The 13,397-nt window shown below is 42.2% G+C and overlaps 1 protein-coding gene across 1 annotated transcript in view; it reads left to right on the top strand.

Annotated features, from left to right (window-relative positions):
• The window catches only part of ABCA13 (ATP binding cassette subfamily A member 13), a 281,687-nt gene that overhangs the window by 205,490 nt on the left and 62,800 nt on the right, over positions 1-13,397 (top strand). The gene's annotated exons all lie outside the window — the stretch shown is intronic.

Below are 13,397 nucleotides of genomic sequence, written 5' to 3'. Positions count from 1 at the left end.
AGATACCCTTGGGTTGGGAGGTGCTGGGCAGGGCAGACAATACACAGTGCACTACAAAATAGACAGAGCAGCGGACATTTTTTCTAGGTAATGGGGCATACCTTTCAAGCTGCCAATGCCCAAAAGTGGAACATAGTGTATGACAAAGACCAAAATGAGACATATAAAGTAAATTAATGCAGGACACTTAAAAGGCTGCAGGATTCCTTCCTTTCGTGAAAATGACTCTCTGTAACCTTTAGTTTCCTGAGTCATTATTTTTGAGATAAACTATTTACAAAAGTGAGGGAACACCCTAACCTGTGTAGTCAACTTTAAGACCTCAGTGATTGGTGTACCTAGAAATGAGGGCTCTGGAGTGGTACAAACGCTTACAGTAAAGAAAAGAGCAATGAGATCAAAGGCATCAGGGAATGTACAGCCACAGAGGGCCCCATTTTTGGGTGGTCCTCTGTACTTAGGTATGCTCTCAGGGATCAATGCTGCAAGGGACAGACCTGGCTGGCTGACAGAGAATAAATGAGCATGAAGACACACGGAAGCTAATACTTTCCCTCCAGCAGTGTGAAATGGCCTTCTGATTCGTTCCACAAAGCTGCAGCCTTTGTAACACCTGGCCATGTGCTAAGGGCTGGAGAGTGGGAAGCTGGATTGTGTCAGAACTGAGCTGGCCAACAGAGGATAGTGCTTTACACCACCCATAGGAAGAAGGCAGGATCCATCACTCAAGTTGGACCTGGCTCTTTTATGGTCAACAAAAGAAACACTCATGCTCATTTTTGAAATTGCAATTCCAAGGCCCCTGTTCTTGAAACCTCCTGAGTTTAGTGTGAAGCTACATATTTTGGACCAAAGTGGCAGTAAGCCACTGGTTACAGGGAAGGTGGTGGGAGATAGGCAGCCCGAATGGAAACTCACCAAAGCAGCCAGGCATGCGACAGGGTGGAATCATGCAGGCTGCTACATCCTTGAAAGTGTACTGCATATGCTTCCCCTGTTTGAGCTAGCTGTGCTATCTAGGATGGAGAGGGTGGTGTCATGGTCTCCACCACTCTTTCAGTGTTCTCCCTCTCAGTCTAGCATCTTTGCTAGCAACATACCCCTCACTGCATAGAGGCTCAGAAGAGGGAAGGTTTCTTGTGCATCCTTGCAGGGCTGGACTCAATCTGGCCCTTGGTGAGCCAGACCCTCAGCTGGTATAAATCAATGTAGCATCATTAAAGTCAATAGAGCTACACTGATTTACACCAGCTGAGGATCTGGCCCAACATGTATGATGTTTGACTCCAATATAATCTACTCAATCTATTTTAACGCCATAAAGAATATCTGCAGAAAGGTAGATGTGTATGTGATACCTAAGATACTTTTTCTTTTAAACCAATGTCTGTTAAGAGCCATAGTATAATAGGTTCTGTATGTTTCCCTAATTCAAACACCTTTGCCCATAACTACAATTCCACCTTTATAGAGAACTTATTTCAAAGAGAACTTTGGGATATCTTTTCTTCTAAAAGAATTAAACGTACAGGATTGTGGATTGTTCTTCTCTGTATGTAGAAGATCAGAGGCAACCTATGGGATTACCAGCAAAAGAATCCATAATGAAATTATCTTCATTCCCAGTGTGATACTATTTTCAGTGATGTTCTTACTGCAGAAATAATCTCTCTTTCTTCTCTCCTTGCCACACTATAATCACACTTGTTCACAGTTCTGGTGTCTCATTTACAGAACTGATTATAAAAGTGAGTTTTTTAGAAAAAAAAAATCAACACAACAAAACAACAACATAAAACCATGTTGCTACAGCAATTCGCTCTAGTACTCGCTTTATCTTTTTACTATCATTAGTCTCCATAATCTCCATCACGATACCAGTTTATTCAGGAACACAGGTTACTGTGATTCTTTGCTAACTGAATGTATCTGTTCACAAATGCATTGTTATGGTTATAACCCTGGGTTTAGCAGGCCAATGCTCAAACCACTGAGCTATCAGTTACTCTGTTACTAGAATTTTAATTATAAGACATGCCAACAGCTGTCTTGAACATCTTTGGCCCACCTCTACCCTCATTGACCCGCACACTAAACTAAATGGGACTGCACAAGTAGGAAGGCACACTTTGGACCCTGGGTGTTGTGTATATATAGAAGGGCAAGATCTTTCAATCAGGCTGGGAGTATGACTATAGAAACATTTTGGGAATCCAGGTGGCTCTTGCTGGTATAAAAATGGATCTGTATTATTATTAAAATAGTGAAAGACATTTTAAATTATTTTAAAAATCTGTATTCAGGAAGTAAAGTGTTGGTGTTCTACTCATGCAGCTGCTGTTCTATAATAGCTCAGTTGTCAGTCGTCATCAGCCAGTTCAGAATGTGTCTTTTTATTACAAAATGATTCAAGCCCCAAACCCTAGCCCCATCACAGAGTTGTGGGATGGGATAGGGAAATATTCTTCCCTTCCAAGCTATGGAGTAATAGTGAAATTGCTCTGTGGCTGCTGTTTCAAACTCAGGGCTAGAATAGTCTCTTCAACCCTTCATATCCTTACCTCCTTCCCTGCTCCTGGAGGAGAAGAGAATATCTAGCAGATCTGCAGAAGGTGGTACCATCTGCCCTGCCCCTCCCTCAGTCCCTGCTGTGTTGCAGCACACCAGGATCCCAGTGGAGCTTGAGTTCTGCAGTTGTGCGGGCTCTCCAAGTACAGCCCTTCTACAGAGGAGAATCACACTTGTTCCTAGCAGGAGCAACTGTCCATGCTCTCATGGAAATGGCCAGGATTTGTCATAGAACCATAGGGTTAAAAGGGACTGCAAGGGTCATCTAGTCTAACCCCCTGCCAAGATGCAGGATTTGTTGGGTTTAAACCAGTGGTTCTCAAACTAGTTCAGGGAAAGCCCCTGGCGGGCTGGGCCGGTTTGTTTACCTGCCATGTCTGCAGGTTTGGCCGATCACAGCTTCCAGTGGCCGCGGTTCGCTGCTCCAGGCCAATGGGGGCTGCGGGAAACGGCGGCCAGTATGTCCCTCGGCCCGCACCGCTTTTTGCAGCTCCCTTTGGCCTAGAGCGGCGAACCACGGACGCAGCAGGTAAACAAACCGGCCCGGCCCACCAGGGCTTTCCCTGAACAAGCAGCGGCCCTAGTTTGAGAACCACTGGTCTAAACTATCCAAGACAGCTGGCTATTGAGCCTCCTTTTGAAAACCTCCAGCGAAGGAGCTTCCATAACCTCCTTAGGCAATCTGTTCTTATGTGAATTAAGTGTCTCTGAAAGGTGCAGCACTATACTGATAGGAGGAGAAACTGAAGTTCTCCTTATGTGCAGAATAGGTGTAACACTGACAGTGGCAGTGTTATGTTCCGTACATTAGACAGCCAGCGTGCCTCAACCCTGACCTGGAGGGACCACTTCTCAGTGTGAGGGAGTCATTCACAGGCATGAGAGGGGCCAGTGTTTATTTCCACTCAGTGCTTTTTCCTAAGCTTGCTGGCCAGGATTTCAGCTAGAGCTAAATCTCCTATCAGGTGTTATGATGCGTACCCTCGGAACAGTACTGTGTCTTCCAATTCATACAGCATAGTCTACTGAATACTGAAATGGCAACAGCATTCATTTACTAGTAGTCCTAGATCAGTTTTGAGCTAGTGGGCTGACAGGGTGCTGACCCCCATTGTGCCCCCCCATGTGGTATTGCAGTTATCCTGCGCTCAGTAATTAATTTAAAACCTAGGGTACTCAACGTGACATTTCCCCTTCTCAAGGTCTTTAAACGATCTGGTTTCCTTTCCACCTCCAGACCCAAATCTGTCCTCTCTGGGCTTCCAGTTCCCCCTGCCATGCTCCTCTCTAGGCTGTCTGCCCTCTCTCTACCCCTTTAATGTTGCAGAAGCTTCTGTTTTTATCTTTACCCCAGAAGAACTGGGGTTTTTTTAGCCACATGACTTGCCTGTCATGTGACTGTGCTTATTTTCTCCTCCCTCCTGGGGAGGTGAGCTAAGTGTATTATTGATGGAGCTGTCACCCTGTGACATGGGCCTAGAGGTGAACAATTCTGTGCCTTACCAATTTCTGATCCATTCAGTCTCTTGCATCAATTGTATGTTGAAAGAATTTCAAATTCTGTTATATACTGAAGGTCAATGCTGCAATTTTCCCCCCTCTCCATTTCAGGAAAGCAGCCTCATAATATACAAGTATTGTTAGCCAAATGGGCATGATTTTCCTCACTTCTGATGGTCGGAAGCAACTAACCTAATAGTAACACGTATTGGCAGATAGTTCAGGAATTCCTGATGCTGCTTTCTAGGGGAGGTATTCTCCAGAAACACTGCATCTCCCACTATACACTTTTGACACTACAGTCCATTTAGCAGAGCAAACAAAAAGAAAGCAAGAGACGAACTATCATAGTATCACACCTATCAGCAATGAGGCTACCAGGGCTGGTAACAATTACTATAGTCCCTTTTTGTTCCCAAACTATATAAACTTTAAAGTCATCCACTGAACACTATGAAGAATAGATATCAGATATAAACAACATTTTCCTCAAAAAATGTACCCGTACAGTGAACTGTCCAGGGAAAGCCCAAGAGGGAAGGAAGCAAAGGAAATTTCAAAAAACAAACTAAAAAAGCAATGTTTTTTTTTTTCCCCTCAGAACTGGTATCTCAACAATAGAGACATACATGCAAGGCCTCACACAGTTCCAAAACCGTGATGTGCAAGTTCTGGTGCTTGTGCTCAGTGTTAGGATGGGGTGATGCCTCTGTCCTTTTCACAGCTGTCGTCTGTAGCATATAGAGGAAGCATGTATCCAAGCACATGAAACTAACCACTGAAGTAGTGGTTCCCATTCTCAAGTTACTGTATCTCAGTAAGTCTAACCTTCATGGTGTTCAGTTTTCCTAATATTTAATTCAGTTACCTCTGTGACTGGGACACAAAGATCCTGATCCATTGGAATCTGCATGCGTATCAGAGTCCATGTTCAAAGATTCTTATTTAGAGGCTGGGGGCCATAGAGCTAGTCTGTCTATTGACTACAGTGGGCTTTGCATCGGACCCACAGAACAGAGGTTTGCTTTGCAGCACCGCAGAAACATCACATTTCTTTCTCATCCGTCTGATTAGTGGCCAGACCTTTCTCACTTTGTTGATAGCCACTGCCATTAGCCAAGTTTGGGGAGAGATACTCGTGAACCAGTAACAGCAGAAACCTGCAATTAGTTTCAGGGAAGTTACAACCCCGTAAGGAGATGCTGGCAATTCTAAAGAAGATGCAGAAGTATGGTATCAGGGATTAGTTACATGATGTTTTCTCATAGAGGTCCAGTCCTGGTATTGGTTCTGTGTAGGCAAAATCCTGTGCCCATATACAGTCCCATTGACTTCAGTGGAGATTGACATGAGCTTTCAGTATTAGAGCCTTAGGCTGGCATTTTCAGAAACAACTAAATGACTTGGGAGTGCAAGTCTCATTGACTTTCAGTGTTACTTGTGCTCCAAAGTTACTTATATGCTTTTAAAAACCCTACCCTAAATCCTCACTGTAAAAGATCATGTGAATACTTCTATTCAAAAGGCACTTCTTCTTGGAGATCAGTGTGTGGCCTTGCCAGACACTGAAGTTTCTAAGGAAGGTATTTTGGAGCCACGGGAAAAATTCTGGTGCAGTAAATTAACAGGGCAGAGTGGTATTCTTCAGGTGTGAAACAATCCATTTTAGATTAAGAAATTTATGAAAAGAAGCAGAAAGGACTAGAGCTGAATCAATCAGATTAGTCAATGTGGCATGACATGTTTTCCCCGGTGAATACCAGTTTTGTAAAACTTGCCCTAAAGACTGTTCATTCAAGTCTTCCAAGTACATTCCATAAAAATCCCCGAATAAAACATGACACATATCCATTAAACAGAGGCTTTATTATTTTGAACCTCCTTATTTTATCAATCATTTACATTCCTTGATTTGAGTTATGACTCAAACTTCAAGAAAGGGCATTAAGATCTTAAAAATTATGTGTTTGGTTTTCAGTTTAACAAAAGCCATCATAGCAAGTCTACACAATAAAAAAGGCACATAAAGGCAAGTAAGCAACCAATATGTACATTCCATCTCCCACTAACAGCTGCATCAGGACAAATATATATGTAAAGTAAGAGGGCCCTGGTGATTAGAAATGAGAACTTTAGGAGTTGGTAGATTATAAAAGTAAAGTTTTTAAAAAAGAAATACATGAAATATTTATGGATCTACCAAACTACATTTGCTCATTTTAATATAGTATGACATTTTATGTCTCTATTTTTTTCTTTTTCAATTTAGATTATATGGAACTTTTTTCCAACAAATTACTAATTAAGAACAATATTTAGTACTCTGGAAAGAGAGCAACTTGCAGCACTGCTCTAAACTAAGCATGACAATGACAAATATTGTGTAAAGACAATTAACCAAGACCAGAGAGTCAACTCCAATTATTTGTGTTCCTTTAAAAAAGAAATCTGTTTATTTGTTTAAGCTGCATTCTGCTTATGGACATTTTGGAAATAGAAGGTAGTTACTCCAGTAGTTCTATTTTTAAGGAGGCTTGTTTACATTTTGTGACTATGTCCTTCGTTGTGAATTGCACATTTTATTTTCAGTACTACGACTTAATGAGTAAAGGGTAGCTCTTTCACTAGTTTGCTTTTTCAGTAAATTTTGTGTCCTGCAACTGCATAGGGCACATCTTATTCTCCACGGATTTTTGTTTCCTGGCAGTTGTCCCATTTTCTTTTATCTGCATGTATTCTGTGATCTTATGATATGATTCCTTGTATGGGACCTAACTTAGCCTCTGCCGATCCTTGTCTAGTAGTGGCTTAGTCGTTTTACGCTTTTGTTAGTGTTTCCTCTGGCTTCTTTGCTGCATTCAATAAATACAGGCCTTTGTACATGCAGAAGGGAAGGTATTTTTCAGTATGTTGAGAATGTCACTGAAGAACTTTTGTCCTTTTGCAGTAAAATGTTTGATGTCATTTCCTCTTTTTTGCATGTTTCACTAATTTCATATTGTTTGATTTGGCTCAGAAAATTATTGTAAGTGTGGATGATTTTCCTCTATAATCTATTGTTGAGGTTTTCAGCAGGTATAAGTTGGCACAGCTATGCAAACTTACACCAACTGAGAATCTGGCTCTAGCTCTGTGGAGACAGCCTTAGCACTTTTGGGTCTGTCACAGTTACCATGCTAGCCGCATCTCAGACCCCCATGTGGCCCTTGGAGTGCATCTCCCAACCAGGTGGTAAGTCTTATTACTTTCACATCTCAGGGTGGAACCCTGCAACTGCTTCTCTGAGACCAAGTGCTGAGCTGCAGCTATCCTGGTTATCAACTGTGAATGTCTCAGCAGGTCTGATTGGATTTGACCCCTATCCTAGGTACTTCTCTTCAGGACCGCTATCAAATGGTAATTCCAGTGACCAAGCAGGTTTCATAAAGCAAATCATTGTTTATTCAGAATCAAGGCATTCAGAGAAACAGATCTTTAGACAATAAACAATCTACGTGGATCTATCTTGCTTAACCCCCTCATCCTCTCCTTGCAAGTTTAGATAAAGGTCCCCTTTGTCCCATGCATCTATTCAGGGAGCTGGGATGACCGAGAGCTTCCCTAGCAGTCTCTCAGAGAGTCTTCGCTCACCTCACCCACAGTGTTTTCTCAGGGCTACTTTTATCAGAACCAAAGGTCTTCATCTCTGCTTTCCTGCCAGTGTCTTCCCCTATCAATAGCTTTGCTAGCCAGAGCCTAGAAGAAGTGAGACTTCAGAGGAATTGACCTCTCAGTTATCTTTTTGAGCCCCAGGCCCTAAAGGTTTATCTGATGTCATTGTCTATTTTCCAGCCCTCCTCTGTTGAGAGCTCCAGCCGAGGTTAACTCTTTGAGACCATGTAGCCAGCATCGTAACAATGAGCAGGGAAATTGAGGCATACACAATAGGCATACAAATAATACAGCTATCTCCCAAGTTCTCTACAGGGTAGATCTGCAAAATCAGTTTTTGCCTCTCCTCCTTCAAAAGATGAGTGACTCTTGTGCCCAAGGTCAATCTTGGGTTTGTGGGAAAGATAAGCAAAGTGATTCTTTAGCTATCTCCTTTTAAATAAGAAGTGGAATGGGTAGTATTCATGCTATAACTTGCTTCCAGCTGCAGGAGAAGTAGAGCCCAGCCATCCAGACTTATGTCCAAAATATAGAAAGCATACTAAGGGACAATTATCTGAATAAGCAGAGTCTTGGTACCACTAGGATTTTTGTGGGCATTCTGCTGAATTTAAGTATAATTTAATTAATTATCATAATCCCCCTGAGAAGTAAAGAGGGAAATATTGTCCTCATGTTATATTTGGGGAAATTCAGACAGAATACAAGGTCTTCATTTTCAAAAGTGTCCACAAACTTTGGGTGCCCAATTTGAGACACCTGAGGACTGACTTTTCAGAGAACTCTCTGCTCCCATTGACCTCATTTGGAGATGTGAGTATTGAGCAATTCCAAAGATCAGGTCTAGGTACCCCAAATTAATGGGCATTGTTGAAAATTTTGTCTGTATAGACTTGATTAAAATCACACACAGAGTCAGATCGTAGTTGAGAAAGCAGGAGTCTCTTGCTTTCAGATCTATGTTTGGTCCGCTAGACTATTTAGCCTCTTACAGTATTGAGTTATTCCTTATTGCGGCCACAGGCCACATGAGCTGCTCAATAGAGGAATCCCCTACCTCCAGACAGCAGACCAGCAGCTGAGAGGGAACTTGTAGTAGCTGTAGTGTCATTAAAGGCAGTGCTGACAGCTCTGCCTCCAACAGCTGTGAATTGATCTCATGTTCCCTCTAGAATGGAGGATCCATTTTAGCAAATTTTATTATATCCAAAGGGCAGTCCCACATGTCTGTAAGGATACCATGAATAATCTGTAACTCCTGAAGTGTGTCTGTGGTAAACTTTCTACCCTAGCAATCAGTATACATCTGTTTACAGTCTAGTGTCCTGATCCTGCAGAGCACTTAAATACATGCTTAATTTCAAGCACATGAGTAGTCCCATTAAATTCAACAGGATTATTTACATGCTTAAACTCATGCAGGTGCTTAAGCACTCTGCAGGATCAGAGTTTAGCTTTGCAAGGAGAAGGATTAGACACTCACCTTAAAAAAATTAAAAACTGAGATTTCCAGGACTCTAAAATCAGGGGGTGAGGTCACAGGTTTCAAGGACCCCAAGTGCTGGCTCTCTGCATCTACCTATTTATAAGATTTCTAAGGTACCTGTTAATGTAATGTCTAAGCAGAGAGAGACCCAAATGTTTGATATTCCTGGAATGAAGTACTAACATTTTGAATTTCTAAGACCGTTGGACTGTAAAATTTCACTGAAAGTCTAACAAGAAACTCCTTGTTCAGCAGCTTTTTTTCTCTTTGGAACCTGCTCCTTTTTTTGTTTTTGAAGTCTATGGAAGTTTTGCCACTGATATAAATGAGATCCGGGGCATTGATTAGAAACAGAAAGCTCAGGCGAAGGTATTAATGAAAAATGAGCTTATGGGTTTCAGAGTAGCAGCCGTGTTAGTCTGTATCTGCAAAAAGAAGAACAGGAGTACTTGTGGCACCTTAGAGACTAACAAATTTATTAGAGCATAAGCTTTCATGGACTACAGCCCACTTCTTCAGATGCATCCGAAGAAGTGGGCGGTAGTCCACGAAAGCTTATGCTCTAATAAATTTGTTAGTCTCTAAGGTGCCACAAGTACTCCTGTTCGAGCTTATGGGGGTTCTGAAAGAACATACATACATACGAGTGGGCATACTGGTCAGACCAAAGGTCCATCTAGCCCAGTATCCTGTCTTCCAATAGTGGCCAATGCCAGGTGCCCCAGAGGAAATGAAGAGAACAGGTAATCATCAAGTGATCCATCCCCTGTCACCCATTCCCAGCTTCTGGCAAATTTAACCAACATTTTTCAAACTTCTAAATAGGCTGGGTTCAGCTTGAGGTTTTGGTGACGGTTTAGTTCAATTCTTATTTTATCCAAATGGTTTACCCAAATCTAATCCAGTAGGAGATTTATCCGTGTCCACCAGGATCCCAAATGAAAGGAGTAAATACATTCTCAGTTATAATATACATCCATCTACCCATCTGTGTAAAAGCATGTAAAACTTTTCTGAGGAATAAGCTCCTGCACTCCTTTAAGTAAAGGAAAGGCTGTTGTAAAAAAAAGTTTTGCTAAAATGTCTCTGATATGCCTGTTTCTGCTTCAGACAAATTACAACTCCTGCTTTTAAAAACATTAATGATATAAAATTAAAAAAATGTAAAGCTTTACACAGCCCTTCTGGACAAATGACAGAAAAACCTCCCACAAACAGCACATGGGTCTGTTGGTGATGAATCAAAGCATTATTGTTTTGACTCTTTTTTAATTAACAAGCTTTGGGCATGGATGTGCAACTTTGAGTGTTTGGAAGTCTCAGAATTATACTTGGTTTAAGCTTCCGCTGTTCAAGTTTTGATTCCAGGATGACTTTCCATTGGTATCCTGTTTTATTTATTATTGGCTTGAAGCTGATGAACAAAGGCAGTCAAGGGATAGGACAATAATGTAGACATTTAGGCTGATTGTGCCTATTATCAGAATAATGTTTAGGTTTATCTTAGGGATACAGTTGGACCCTAAACAATTGTGGTTAGTTCATATAACTGCCATCCTGCAGGGCTCTGATGAGGATTGGGTTTTGGAAAGAACATTTCTCTCCTTGTAAAAACGAAGGGGCAGATCCTAACCTTGGATGAGGTTGGTTGTGCCATCAAAGTGGTGCCAAACTGCATTTAAAGCTGCCCCAACCAGACAGCTGTTGATTCAGCCAGCAAGGAGGAATCTTCAGATGGTGTTGTCTGTGTTAGGGAGAGCTTAGAGATCAAAGGGCTATAGTCCTTGATCTGACCATCCTTTCTTTTTACAGAGCTCTCACTTCTCTGCCAGCTCAGCAGCGCCACCATCCGAGACCCTAGTAAATTCTTAGCCCTGAAGTGTAATGACTTTATTATAAGTTTACTAGTTTTCTACAACCTGGTTGTATTCAAAAGCCAACACAAACATAGGACCAGATATCACACTAGCAATGTTCTCAGCCAACCAAATCAGGCATTTTACTTTTTAATAGGAAATACTATATTTTCAAGCCTTTCATTTTCTTTTATTTTGGTACTTCAGCTAGAGAACGATTTTCTACAAAAGAAATCAGGTTCATAGAAAACCCACGGGTGTGATTTAAACACTGATAAAATATCAATCATTCCATTTAGCTTTTAATAACAACCTTCATAACTAATCATAAAAAGAGAATACATAAAGTACATAAATTACCATAGAATCCCTATTATCTCTCTTATGTGAAACAAATCCACTACTGATATATAACACAATTGGACTCACTTCCCCAATCCAAATGCAAGAGAGCTGACATGAATCCATATGACACTGGCTAACCCTGAGTGGTGTTAACCCATCAGGGCTGGCCAGTGCTGAACAGTCCTGGGGACAGGGCCGGCTCTAACTTTTTTGCCGCCCCAGGCAAAAAAGAAGAGCGCCGCGCCGCTGAAGCCCCCCCAGCGCTGCCGAAATCCCCGCTCCTCCAAGCGCCATGCCGCCCGAATCCCCCCCTCCGAGCACCATGCCGCACCAACCCCCCGCCCCCCTCCGAGTGCCAAGCCCCTGCTCCCCTCCGAGCGCTGTGCCACGCCAGCCCCCGCCCCCCCCAGCGCAGCGCCAAGCCCCCGTCCCCTCTGAGCGCTGCGCTGCCCGAAGCCCCGCCCCCTCTGAGCACCGTGCCGGCTGAAGCCCCGCCCCTCCGAGCGCCGCGGAAACAAACAAAAAAAAAACCTCCAACGCTGCCCCGATGAATGAATGAATGAATAAATAAATAAATAAATAAAACCCGAGCACCGCACTGCCCCAAGGTGCCGCCCCAAGCACGTGCTTGGTCCGCTGGTGCCTGGAGCCGGCCCTGCCTGGGGAGGACAAGAGTGGATTCTGCACCAAGAAGGAGGGACAATCTGTAGACAGAAGAAAGGGCTGGTTTGAATGGGCTGACTGCAGCTTGTCTGGTTTCCCTCTAGCCAAGAGCTACCTCTCTTCCCTAATCTGTTTGTACTATTTACCTTGCTCCCGGTCTCATCTTTGTCCTATTACTGAGAGACATTAAGGGGAAGGTACAGCAGAGGAGTGAATGGTCAGGGCAGCTTAGAAAAGGCAGAGTGCTATGAGGTGGCTGAGTACTTAGAAGACATTTAGCAGGACAGAGCAGGAGATTAGCAAACATCAGGTTCTTGATTTGTATATTAGGGTTTACCCTTTTTCACTGTTGTGAGTGATCCCCGGATTTGGAGGGGGCTTCTGTAGGGGAAGGGATCTGTCAGGAGTTGGGAGGGTGAGGAAACAGGTTAGTATCTAAGGCCAATGACAAGAGTCTGTGAATGGATGTGAGAAATGGGAATGAAATTGACTCAGCTCCAGGTTATCATCAACTTTCATGAGTGTTCTTCCAAATGGCCTCATCTGCCAATGGCTATGGAGACATAAAATAAATGAAGGATGCAACATCTCAGTTTGTGAACATCCCAGAAAATGGACAAATAAAATAACTAAAACTCTTATTATTTAACGATATCATTATATTTTATGATATCACAGGGCCTCTGTTTTCCTTGGCAATAACCCAGTTCCTTCAGTCTCAAATTCAGCCACTGAGGAATCAGATTATTACCTTGTAGGACAGAGAAGTGGATTTATTATGGTCTAAATGTAAAGACGGCAAGTCCAATTAATAGTTGATGTGAAAGTTTTTTTTAAATTGTGCATGAAAATATTAAAAATCTCATCCTGAGCAAAATGTGGATTTCCTCCAAGAGGAAAATCCACCCCCCCGCCGCCCCCTTCAACAAAAGGAGCAAAAAGAGAATTGTCTGACACTGAAAACTGCTTTCAATTTTTGAAATAAACATTCAAGGTGAAAAATAGATGATTTAAAAAATAAATTAAAAAAATAAAAATACAATCAGATAAAGGTTAATGTAGGATACTGGTCTACATTTTCCCCCCACACAACTCCTGTGAAATCAACATTTTTTTTTTTTCCCCCCAGAGGATAATCTCTAATTTGACAATGTCTCTCAAACCCCTTTCAGATTCAAACAGAGAAGTAAACTCCATCCGTCATTGGTTAGTTATATTAGGTCAATGTACGATATAGTTGCCAAATAGAACATCCTTGTGTAATTGCAATTCAGAAATCAAAGGGCCAATTTGTAGCCTTAATTCCTGACCCTGCAAGAGGTCAACAC

Source organism: Malaclemys terrapin, chromosome 2 (genome assembly GCF_027887155.1).
Source record: "Malaclemys terrapin pileata isolate rMalTer1 chromosome 2, rMalTer1.hap1, whole genome shotgun sequence".
In the NCBI taxonomy this organism is placed as follows: Eukaryota; Metazoa; Chordata; order Testudines; family Emydidae; genus Malaclemys; species Malaclemys terrapin.
The sequence above is the reverse complement of the archived record's forward strand: the minus strand, read 5'-3'. Positions and strand labels throughout refer to the sequence as shown.